At 42.9% G+C, this 13,241-nt stretch overlaps 1 protein-coding gene across 4 annotated transcripts in view; it reads left to right on the forward strand.

The window, feature by feature from the left end:
• Positions 1-3,630: 3,630 nt before the first annotated feature.
• Positions 3,631-13,241, forward strand: part of il1rapl1a (interleukin 1 receptor accessory protein-like 1a) — a 426,638-nt gene continuing 417,027 nt past the window's right edge. For all 4 annotated transcript variants that reach the window (XM_036975072.1, XM_036975074.1, XM_036975073.1 and 1 more), the window contains exon 1: positions 3,631-4,512. The gene's annotated coding sequence lies outside the window, so the exon portion shown is untranslated. The remainder of the gene's footprint in view (positions 4,513-13,241) is intronic.

The following is a 13,241-nucleotide window of genomic DNA, read 5'->3' on the forward strand; positions in this document are numbered from 1 at the left end:
TCAAAAATGTTTGACTAGTAGTGTAGCTGTACAAGTTCCTGAAACCTTGTTGTTATAGAATGACACAAGCCAATTATTTTCCTGGTGTTATTGTCGATTCACCTGATTGTATTGGCTAAATATTTGTTGAGGAAACTGATGAGGAAATGATATCATCTCTGCAATTACAGAGAGTTCATAAACTGCTGTCACGGGTACTGCTTGGCAACTATTTGACAACCGCTTGGCATCAATGTGGCACAACCAAACTGCAGATTTCATAAATCTGCAATCAGTCTGCACTCTCTGTGGAACATTTGCCTGTGTGTGTGTGTGTGTGTGTGTGTGTGTGTGTGTGTGTGTGTGTGTGTGTGTGTGTGTGTGTGTGTGTGTGTGTGTGTGTGTGTGTGTATGTGTGTGTGTGTGTGTGTGTGTGTGTGTGTGTGTGTGTGTGTGTGTGTGTGTGTGTGCGTAAGCGCGAGAGAGAGATAGAGAAAGAACGAATACAGGGGATACTGTAATGTTGTTTTAGGAGAAAAGGGTCATGTTTGTAGTAAGGACTCTTTATTTCTGTATAAAGTGTTTCCTGAAGCACTCACTGCTGTGATATTCTAGGCTATTTACATTTTCAATTGGAAAATTAACTTGTCTTTAATGGGAAAAAAATATTTCCAATATTACTCTCTCTTTGATATATTATAACTTTTTGAGGAACTCTTCACACACACAGTTGAAACGTTCTACAGTTTCTAGAGGGATAAGACAAGCGGTGAAAGTAAGTGGCGAGGTAGAAGGTGAGAGGTGAAAAATAGTGAAAGTGAGGGAGTGAAAGAGGAAGTCGGAAGTCAAGTCAGGGAAAGAGAAAGGAGTTAAGAGTTAGTAGACAGGAGGTAGGAGGTATAGGAGGTACTGTAGGAGTTAGGAGGTAGAGGAGGTAGGAGGTAGAGGAGGTAGGAGTTATAGGTGGTAGGTGGTAGGATTTATGGGAAGTAGGAGTTATAGGAGGTAGGAGTTATAGGAGGTAGGGGGTAGAGGAGGTAGGAGTTAGAGGAGGTAGGAGTTATAGGAGGTAGGAGTTGTAGGAGTTATAGGAGGTAAGAGGTAGAGGAGGTAGGAGTTAGAGGAGGTAGCAGTTATATATGAGGTAGGAGTTATATTAGGTAGGAGTTGTAGGAGTTAGAGGAGGTAGGAGTTAGAGGAGGTAGGAGTTAGAGGTAGGAGTTGTAGGAGGAAGGAGTTATAGAAGGCAGGAGGTGTAGGAGGAGTAGGTGGTAGGATGAGTAGGAGGTAGGAGGTAGGAGTTAGGAGGTAGGATATAGAAAGTAGCAGGTTTGAGTTATAGGAGGTAGGAGTTATAGGAGGTAGGATGCAGAATGCTATGGTAGAAGTGTTCTAGTAGTTGAGGCTTTCTGAGCATCAGCATGACACAGACATGAGAGGAGAGAGAAAATAGACAAGCTGTGAACAGCACTGTGAAGTAAACAGTGTTTCATGGTGATAGGCAGGTGAAGAGGAGGAAGCCTATACTGTATCTAGCTTGTTTCTATGTTTCCTGTCTGATCAATGCCTATAGGCCTACTGTAAGGTACCTACTTAAACTACAACAGGAACTGTGGAGGAGGAGTTTCTGCTGCAAGGTTTCTGAGCCGAGGCTATGGAGTGATTACACAAGCCAACTCTTTACCTTAGAACACACTGGAGATGGCCTCCCCAGTGGCGAGGTGGTCTAAGGCACTGCATCGCAGTGCTAGCTGTGCCACTAGAGATTCCGGGTTTGAGTCCAGGCTCTGTTGCAGCCGGCCGCGACGGGAAGACCCAAGGGGTTGTGCACAATTGGCCCAGCATCGCCTGGGTTAGGGGAGGGTTTGGCCGGCATGGATGTCCTTGTCCCTTCGCGCATTAGTGACTCCTGTAACGGGCCGGACGCAGTGCACGCTGACACAGTCGCCAGGTGTACGGTGTTTCCTCTGACAACTTCCGGGTTAAGTGGGCATTGTGTCAAGAAACAGCGTGGCTTGGTTGGGTTGTGTGGCTTGGTTGAGAGTGGTTACGCAAGCCAACCCTTTACCTTAGAACACACTGGAGACACACTGGAGAGTGGTTACGCAAGCCAACTCTTTACCTTAGAACACACTGGAGTGTGGTTACACAAGCCAACTCTTTACCTTAGAACACACTGGAGAGTGGTTACGCAAGCCAACTCTTTACCTTAGAACACACTGGAGAGTGGTTACGCAAGCCAACTCTTTACCTTAGAACACACTGGAGTGTGGTTACACGAGCCAACCCTTTACCTTAGAACACACTGGAGAGTGGTTACACAAGCCAACCCTTTACCTTAGAACACACTGGAGAGTGGTTACACAAGCCAACCCTTTACCTTAGAACACACTGGTGAGTGGTTACACAAGCCAACCCTTTACCTTAGAACACACTGGAGAGTGGTTATAACAAGCCAACCCTTTACCTTAGAACACCCTGGAGAGTGGTTACACAAGCCAACCCTTTACCTTAGAACACACTGGTGAGTGGCTACACAAGCCAACCCTTTACCTTAGAACACACTGGAGTGGTTACAACAAGCCAACCATTTACCTTAGAACACACTGAAGACACACTGGAGAGTGGTTACACAAGCCAACCCTTTACCTTAGAACACACTGGTGAGTGGCTACACAAGCCAACCCTTTACCTTAGAACACATTGGAGTGGTTACACAAGCCAACCCTTTACCTTAGAACACACTGGAGACACACTGGAGAGTGGTTACACAAGCCAACCCTTTACCTTAGAACACACTGGAGAGACCGGCATGTTAATGTTCTAACTGGACACTATTGGAGTAAGCACTTTTTCTATTTCAGAAAGAGTGCATATGTGCGTGTGTGTGTTTGTGTGTGTGTGTGTGTGTGTGTGTGTGTGTGTGTAGGTCTCCTCTATGGTAGCCTTTCTTCCCCTCTAAGCCCCTTCATCAATATTCGACTCACTCACTGTGGTTCAACCACTGCCTTGACAGGGCAAAGTCCTGAGGAAAAACACACACACACATACACACACACACACACAGAGAGAGAGAACTTGGCACACTGCATTTTCCACTGCATGTCGGAATTGAATCAGATGCCTTTAGATTTCACAGCAGTTATGTTAACCTTGCTGTATTTGTGCAATTGGTCGAACTAGGCAAGATGTGTCAGGAAATAGTTTTACACTTTGTGACTAGGCAACTGCACAAAGCATGCCTTATATAACATTCAGTGCTTTATTCTGATCCATAGAGCAAGACATACCAATGAAATTCTAGATGTCAGTTGACAATGACATTTCCCATTCCAAATGCCTACCATAGTCTACTCTACAACTTTATATCAATTGAAAAAAAATTGACTATAGGCTAGTATGAATAGTTCCAGACTTTTATAGTTTGGCTAAGATCTATTTAATTTACTGGCCTCGTGACCACCTTGGCCTGTGGAACGCAGGCGCGCGCCAAACGCCTTTCTACATCCTGGTAGCGCGAGCTTCCCTCTCTGCCATCCTCTTCCTCGCGCAGAGTCTGCGATGTGCTGGCGGGCAGGAAGAAACTAGCGCCTCTAGAAAAATACTATCTCTCTCTCTCTCTCGCTCTCTCTCTATTTCACACACACACACACACACACACACCCTCTCTCTTCGCAGGTGGCAAGCTCACCACCTGCCCCCCCTTCCGTTGTCGAGTTTAATTGTAACAAATTAGCTTTGAGCTTTACAAGACCACGGATTGTTTTATCCTCTTAAAATCAGTTAGGCTACCCGCTCAAAACCGCGACAGAATGCAGGTATAGCCGAGGCGCTTGTTGAACGCGGTAGCGCACCATGTGGGAAGGCACTAGGACCGGGGAGAGTTCCATCTCAGCTAGGCAGACTATGAGCTTCGCATCCACATAGCCCGGCTGTGGAGGAAACCCCCATCGGATCTGTCAATATAGGATACTTGCGATTATATCTATACATGCAGCCTCGTGGCGCAGCAAAGTGGAGTGCGCGCCAGTGCGTTTGGGATGGTCGGGCACCCTTGGGAGAATTCCTGACCAAACCTCTTTTGGCGCAAAGCAAGTAGTCGAGTTTAGGTGGGAGTTCAATGGGCTACACGCTTCCATTTCCCGCCCCCCACCCCCCTCTTCGTTTTATATGTCATTTTTTGCCTTTTATTTTGTATTTGGCCATAATCATTTTAGCTTTTTTTCACACTTCCCTATTTTCTACATCTTAGTCTCGCGCGAGACAATTCACGTATGTTTTTGTGGGAAAGCATGGCACTTTCTTCATTCATTTGAGAAGAGAACAAGATTCACATCTTTCTCTTTGGATTAAACCGCTGTTTAGACCGCGGCTATCGCCTGAAAGGGTGAGCTGGTTGAAATACTTTTCGTCAGTGGCACCCTGATACTCCATGGAAACGTTTTCTCTCTGGTTGGTCCGTCGCTGTGATGTCCAAAGCTTTCCCCACTGACTGACAAACGCGATCGGACCATTTTGGAAAGCCATTTGAAGGTAAGCCAATTTCCCCTCAGCTCTCTGCTCTGTCTTGTTGCAGGCAGCCTTCCGCTCCAAACGTTTGATAAAGTTGATTGGCCCTTTATTAAGTTGTTACTTCATTTGATTGCGTCAATGCATTGATGGATCTGGCTTCCGATGGACGGTATAATTAAATAGGAAGTTGCAGCAGTTATTCTGAAAGCATTTCATCAAATCACAGTATGTATCCGAGAAGGACGCGCATGGCCAGTCTGTGACTGTCTTGACTGTGACGGACCGGGGAATGGTTGGGTGAAGTTGAGCACCCGCCGCTGTTGCAGCACAGACTGTAATTAGCAGCCTACACGGGGGAAAATGGGGAGAACTGGGTGGTTCAGAACAAACATACAGACGTTCAGGCTACTGCTTTCTCTGGTTGCTAACGAGACTTCCCTTTTGTTGTTTTCTTAGAAAAACCCTTATACAATGCCTACCATCATTAATGTGGTAGATGCAGGTTGCTATGGTTTATAGAAAAGCTCAAGTGTGGTGATGGTAGAGGAGCCTATAGAGGAAACACTGCAGTGCAGTCTCACATATTGGCCCGCCGGTTTAGGGAAGCTCAGTGAGAGGATTTAGATAAAGGTGTAAACGAAGCGGCATCTTGTTCCCTGTAGGTAAACCATATGCTAAATCATGGCTGTGGGTACTGTATACTAACGGGACACGTTTCAGGCAGGTACAAGCTTTTTTTTTGTTTCACCAGAGCAATATTAACTTTTTTCCAATGGGATTTAGTCTCTCTCTCTCTCTCTCTCTCTCTCTCTCTCTCTCTCTCTCTCTCAGCTTGTGTCCTTGTGCGCTTGCATGTCCATTTTATGTATGTGTGGTGCGTGTAAACGTGTGTGTGGGTTGCGCCAGTCAGAGAAACAGAGAGAGATACTGCACAGCTGTATCGCGGTTTACTGGCAATACAAACGCATGGGCTAGGCTACTTGCTCTTTTTATTTTGATGGCAATATGCAGCTTACCGGGTGAATAGGCTATCACATAGACCGTATTCGAATTTGATACTTTACTGAGTTCCCGATTGAGAGTATAGTTTCTGTGGTGTGATTCTGTGGTCGACAATTTTCCAAAATAATTGGGTGCCTGCCTGTCAGCGTTCTGCTGCTGTATAATAGCCTAGATGGTGGTTGTGTACAGTATATGTAGTAAGAGCTGTGTACATTCAGCCCGGTCGTTTACCAACCTCCTTCACACAGCGAGTCGCGGTGTGCCCCTAGGGAAAAAACTGCGCAACCCCCGGGGGTTTGGGGGGGGGGGGGGGGGGGGGGGGGGGGGGGGGGTGCAAACGGGAGACATATGACGCAGGGATAAGGGTGGTTGATTGATGATGATCCTATTTCGGGAAGTGCGTCTCGATTAGAATGAATGGCGAGCCTCGCGACTGAATACCCAATAGGCTACCGAGCCTCGCCAAGCCCAACGGTCCTCAGACAGACGCAAACCCCAGGCGTTATCACTGTATTCATGTTTGTTATGGTGTTATTGCTGTTGGTTCGTGTCATGAGAGCAAAATTTGAAGATGAGCGCAGTGAATAAAATTTATATGATATACCATGCAGTGTGGGCTATACACATTGCATAATCAAAACAAACAAGAAATATCTCGAAATGTAATCGAGTAAAGCCCAGACTACGTCCTACTTTTCCAATAATGTTTAGGATGTGCCCAGATTACCAGTCATGTGAGAAATCCCATTCCGAGAAAGCCAGATGAACGTTAACCAGATCAGACAGTGCTTTTAGTGAGTAGCTGACCGGCCTACCCAGCCGTGCTCGTCTTAATGTGCCAGAGGCTAGTTGGAGCTGGGCCATGTCTCACATTCAATCTCTCTCTCTCTCTCTCTCTCTCTCTCTCTCTCTCTCTCACACTCACTCATTCACTCTCTCGCCCGTGCGCCAATGTTGCCCTCTTCTTTCACATTTTAAACTGGAATATCTATTGTGGAGTTTAAGGCCATATTTATAAATTACATGGAAATATGGATGTCTATAATGCAGTAGTATAGCTTACTCGAAATCTTTAGCGCAAATACCCTGCACTTTTTGCGTGGCCTGCGTCACAGCTTGGTGCTGAAATGGATAGCTCCTTCTCGTTGGCTTACGCTCAGACCGGCGTAGTGACACAGCAGGTCACAACCGTTCACACAACAACGAATCAATGGAAAGACACTGACTCAGCCAATCCAATTGCAGAGTTATTATACACCACAAACGTGTCTCTTTATGTGGCTTGTCCTACAGGAGGCATAATGAGATCTGTTTATAGCAGGTGTATTTAACATTTTATTTCACAGGGACCCCTCCCAGGCAAACCTGCTACCCAGGGACCCCGTCATATGTGAGCAAAACATGTATTTTTCATGCATCTTATCATCAGGTGGATGATAATGCACTGTAAAACTCTTCCCTGTAAATGTACAGCATTTTTCTGGCACCACAGTTGCCAGCTTAATAGCGTAATTTTTCTTCACAGCAGATATGCTTTAATATAGTTTATAGTACTATTTCTTTACTGTAAAACATATTACAACCCTACCTGACACCCTAGACCCACTCCAATTTGCTTACCGCCCAAATAGGTCCACAGACGATGCAATCTCAACCACACTGCACACTGCCCTAACCCATCTGGACAAGAGGAATACCTATGTGAGAATGCTGTTCATCGACTACAGCTTGGCATTCAACACCATAGTACCCTCCAAGCTCGTCATCAAGCTCGAGACCCTGGGTCTCGACCCCGCCCTGTGCAACTGGGTACTGGACTTCCTGACGGGCCGCCCCCAGGTGGTGAGGGTAGGCAACAACATCTCCACCCCGCTGATCCTCAACACTAGGGCCCCACAAGGGTGCGTTCTGAGCCCTCTCCTGTACTCCCTGTTCACCCACGACTGCGTGGCCACGCACGCCTCCAACTCAATCATCAAGTTTGCGGACGACACAACAGTGGTAGGCTTGATTACCAACAACAACGAGACGGCTTACAGGGAGGAGGTGAGGGCCCTCGGAGTGTGGTGTCAGGAAAATAACCTCACACTCAACGTCAACAAAACTAAGGAGATGATTGTGGACTTCAGGAAACAGCAGAGGGAACACCCCCCTATCCACATCGATGGAACAGTAGTGGAGAGGGTAGCAAGTTTTAAGTTCCTCGGTGTACACATCACAGACAAACTGAATTGGTCCACTCACACAGACAGCATCGTGAAGAAGGCGCAGCAGCGCCTCTTCAACCTCAGGAGGCTGAAGAAATTCGGTTTGTCACCAAAAGCACTCACAAACTTCTACAGATGCACAATCGAGAGCATCCTGGCGGGCTGTATCACCGCCTGGTACGGCAACTGCTCCGCCCACAACCGTAAGACTCTCCAGAGGGTAGTGAGGTCTGCACAACGCATCACCGGGGGCAAACTACCTGCCCTCCAGGACACCTACACCACCCGATGTTACAGGAAGGCCATAAAGATCATCAAGGACATCAACCACCCGAGCCACTGCCTGTTCACCCCGCTATCATCCAGAAGGCGAGGTCAGTACAGGTGCATCAAAGCTGGGACCGAGAGACTGAAAAACAGCTTCTATCTCAAGGCCATCAGACTGTTAAACAGCCACCACTAACATTGAGTGGCTGCTGCCAACATACTGACACTGACACTGACTCAACTCCAGCCACTTTAATAATGGGAATTGATGGAAATGATGTAAATATATCACTAGCCACTTTAAACAATGCTACCTTATATAATGTTACTTACCCTACATTATTCATCTCATATGCATACGTATATACTGTACTCTATATCATCGACTGCATCCTTATGTAATACATGTATCACTAGCCACTTTAACTATGCCACTTTGTTTACATACTCACCTCATGTATATTTTTATTTATTTATTTTACCTTTATTTAACCAGGTAGGCAAGTTGAGAACAAGTTCTCATTTACAATTGCGACCTGGCCATATACTGTACTCGATACCATCTACTGTATCCTGCCTATGCTGCTCTGTACCATCACTCATTCATATATCCTTATGTACATATTCTTTATCCCCTTACACTGTGTATAAGACAGTAGTTTTGGAATTGTTAGTTAGATTACTTGTTGGTTATTACTGCATTGTCGGAACTAGAAGCACAAGCATTTCGCTACACTCGCATTAACATCTGCTAACCATGTGTATGTGACAAATAAAATTTGATTTGATTTGATTTGATTTGATTTATTACTCAGTAAAGTATTTACAGCAGGGATGCTGTAATATGTTTTACAGTATTACAAACTTACAGTATTAAACTGGCAACTGTGGTGCCAGTATAATGCTGTACATTTACAGGGTAATACCTACAGTAATATACAAATATTTTACAGTACTAAGCAGCATTGCAGGTTGTCTTTAGAAGACAGCTCCCTGAAATGTAATATTGTAAGAAAAACAATATGTGTACTATTACATATTACTATTACATAGTATATATACATTTCTTCATATTCATAACATGAATTGCACTTTAACCACAAATAACAATATTTGAAAATAGCAACATTAGAATTCCAGATAGTAGGAAAGAGAGAGAGCGATACAGTGATAAGAACATAAAATACTGGCCAATAATGTACTTCACCATACACAAACCAATTCATCAGAATAGGTCATTCTTCAAAATGCTGGCCAATAATGTACTTCACCATACACAAACCAGTTCATCAGAATAGGTCATTCTTCAAAATGCTGGCCAATAATGTACTTCACCATACACAAACCAATTCATCAGAATAGGTCATTCTTCAAAATACTGGCCAATAATGTACTTCACCATACACAAACCAATTCATCAGAATAGGTCATTCTTCAAAATGCTGGCCAATAATGTACTTCACCATACACAAACCAGTTCATCAGAATAGGTCATTCTTCAAAATGCTGGCCAATAATGTACTTCACCATACACAAACCAATTCATCAGAATAGGTCATTCTTCAAAATGCTGGCCAATAATGTACTTCACCATACACAAACCAGTTCATCAGAATAGGTCATTCTTCAAAATGCTTGCCAATAATGTACTTCACCATACACAAACCAATTCATCAGAATAGGTCATTCTTCAAAATGCTGGCCAATAATGTACTTCACCATACACAAACCAGTTCATCAGAATAGGTCATTCTTCAAAATGCTGGCCAATAATGTACTTCACCATACACAAACCAATTCATCAGAATAGGTCATTCTTCAAAATGCTGGCCAATAATGTACTTCACCATACACAAACCAGTTCATCAGAATAGGTCATTCTTCAAAATGCTGGCCAATAATGTACTTCACCATACACAAACCAATTCATCAGAATAGGTCATTCTTCAAAATACTGGCCAATAATGTACTTCACCATACACAAACCAATTCATCAGAATAGGTCATTCTTCAAAATACTGGACAAAAAACCCACTCAAAACAGACCAATAAAAAATAGAAAAACAACAGACGAACAGGGAAAAACGTTTACATAAAACTATAACAAGAACTGCTTGCCTGCCTGTCATTTAGAGAGAAACCAGAGAGAGATCATGAGAGAGAAAAATGCTGGATAGAGAAGAGCAGCCAGGGCTAGACTGGAGCCAGACAGGCACGCTACTGCAAGCCAACACAGGCTCCAGGATGGTGCTAGCCGAGCATCTGCTGACCTGACCCCCATGGCAGGATTTCTGAGAGAATGAGAGATGCAAACAAGTCTCGAATAAGTCTCTGTGGCGTGCAGATTATCACCCCAATCTTTGAAACTCTGGTCCTCCTTAGCTCTGATATGTCAACTAGGACAAACATGGAAATAGTTAGAACGGAAAGAGAGAGATTGCTATTACTATCACCACTACTATCAATACTACTACTATTACTATTACTATAACTATTACTATCACTACTACTATCAATACTACTACTATTACTATAACTATTACTATCACTACTACTATCACTACTACTATCAATACTACTACTATTACTATAACTATTACTATCACTACTACTATCAATAACTATTACTATCACTACTACTATCAATACTACTACTATTACTATAACTATTACTATCACTACTACTATCAATACTACTACTATTACTATTACTATAACTATTACTATCACTACTACTATCAATACTACTACTATTACTATTACTATAACTATCACTACTACTATCAATACTACTACTATTACTATAACTATTACTATCACCACTACTATTACTATTACTATAACTATCACTAATACTATCAATACTACTACTATTACTATAACTATTACTATCACTACTACTATCAATACTACCACTATTACTATTACTATAACTATCACTAATACTATCAATACTACTACCATTACTATTACTATTACTATTACTACTACTATCAATACTACTACTATAACTATTACTATAACTATTACTATCACTACTACTATCAATACTACTACTATTACTATTATAAAACCAATTCTTCCTTTGGGCGCCTCTCCTTCCAGTTCTCTGCTGCCAATGACTGGAACGAACTACAAAAATCTCTGAAACTGGAAACACTTATCTCCCTCACTAGCTTTAAGCACCAGCTGTCAGAGCAGCTCACATATTACTACATCTGTACATAGCCCATCTATAATTTAACACAAACAACTACCTCTCCCCCTACTGTATTTATTTATTTATTTTGCTCCTTTGCACCCCATTATTTCTATCTCTACCTTGCACATTCTTCCACTGCAAATCTACCATTCCAGTGTTTTACTTGCTATATTGTATTTACTTCGCCACCATGGCCTTTTTTTTGCCTTTACCTCCCTTATCTCACCTCATTTGCTCACATTGTATATAGACTTATTTTTCTACTGTATTATTGACTGTATGTTTGATTTACTCCATGTGTAACTCTGTGTTGTTGTATGTGTCGAACTGCTTTGCTTTATCTTGGCCAGGTCGCAATTGTAAATGAGAACTTGTTCTCAACTTGCCTACCTTGTTAAATAAAGGTTAAATAAAAAAATATATATAACTATTACTATCACTACTACTATCAATACTACTAATATTACTATTACTATCACTACAACTATCAATACTACTACCATTACTATTACTATTACTATCAATATTACTATCACTACTACTATCAATACTACTACCATTACTATTACTATTACTATCACTACTACTATCAATACAACTACCATTACTATTACTATCACTACTACTATCACTACTACTATCAATACTACTACCATTACTGTTACTATTACTATTGCTGTTACTATTACTATTACTTGCTGGGTAAAAAGGTAGATGACAACTGACAAATCCAGGTTCTGTGTTCATCAGGTGTGTGTGTTTGTGTACTTACATGTTGGAGTTTTTCCACTCCAACTCCTTCAGGTCTGCGGGGAAGCGTGTGACATGGGTCTTGCAGCTCACTCCTTCTTTTGCTGTGCATTTTGTAACAATGTACGCTGAAAGCCGGGAAGCATATTCAGGGAGTGAATACATTTAATAAATAAAAGAACAAAACAAGAAACACAAACAGCTCACCGACGTAGAACAGGAGCACTGACGACCGGGCAAGAAACCAAAGGGAGTGACATACTGTACGCACTAGATACTCTAGGTACCACTAGATACCACTAGATACTCTAGGTACCACTAGATACCACTAGATACCACTAGATACTCTAGGTACCACTTTACTATCTTTCTGTTCCACCTTAAATCAAATAATTGTATTACCAAGCATGATCAGCCTTGGGGTGTCCGGCAAAGGAATTTGCGCCTCGACATCAACCCGACTTGCAGTGACCTAAAATCACAAAACATTCATAAAAAAATATTCAAATCATGTGTAATAGTACAGTATAAACATAATGAATCATATATACACTTCATAAGTATAAAACAACTATTCCTTCTATCTGCCAAGAGGAACAGAGATTCGTCCTTCTCTTTGAAGTGGGTCATCAACAGAAGAATGGCAGCAGTGGCTGTTAGATCGTCATTGTCTCTGATGTTACGGGCGATTTCATTCAGCAGGCACTGGATCTGTCTCTACTTGGTCTTTTGGCTTTCAAAAAAGTTTACAATTCTCTCACACTTGTTCAGGAGAGCTTGAGTCAGGCGACTGTCAATCTCAATGCCAGTATTGAAGTGGTTGCAGAGCCATAACTTGGTGAAAAAGAAGGGGCCTTTGTTCCTGGAGGACACTGACTCTTGGAGGATGACAAGTGTTGATCATGTGCTGTTGATAAGTGTATGTCAGCTTCATCAGGTCCTCCACTTGTCCCTTGTCTGCACCTCTGGGGCCCACACAGCTCAAAATGGTTGCCATCACTTGTCTCTTGTTCTACAGGGAGTCGTGGGGTTTCTTTCTCTGCAAGGTCCTGTGGTTGCCAGTTGCTGCAGCCATATCTGTCGACATTGGTTCTTGCTGTTTTTGCCTGTCCGCTGATGTCCCTTCCCTCTTCATAGCTCCTCTTGGGTCTACTGATTCTATCTACAGTGCAGTTACAATTTATAGGCTCCACTCTGGTCTTAATCTTAGTGAACAGGAAGTGGTACCCACTGGCAAGTGGTTCTCCTTCCTCAGTCAGGTCTTCAAAAGTCTTTGGGTACTGCGTTACAATGGATTTTGCAATTTCACTGTATACAGCCTT

This window comes from Oncorhynchus mykiss, chromosome 3 (assembly GCF_013265735.2).
Source record: "Oncorhynchus mykiss isolate Arlee chromosome 3, USDA_OmykA_1.1, whole genome shotgun sequence".
NCBI lineage: Eukaryota > Metazoa > Chordata > Actinopteri > Salmoniformes > Salmonidae > Oncorhynchus > Oncorhynchus mykiss.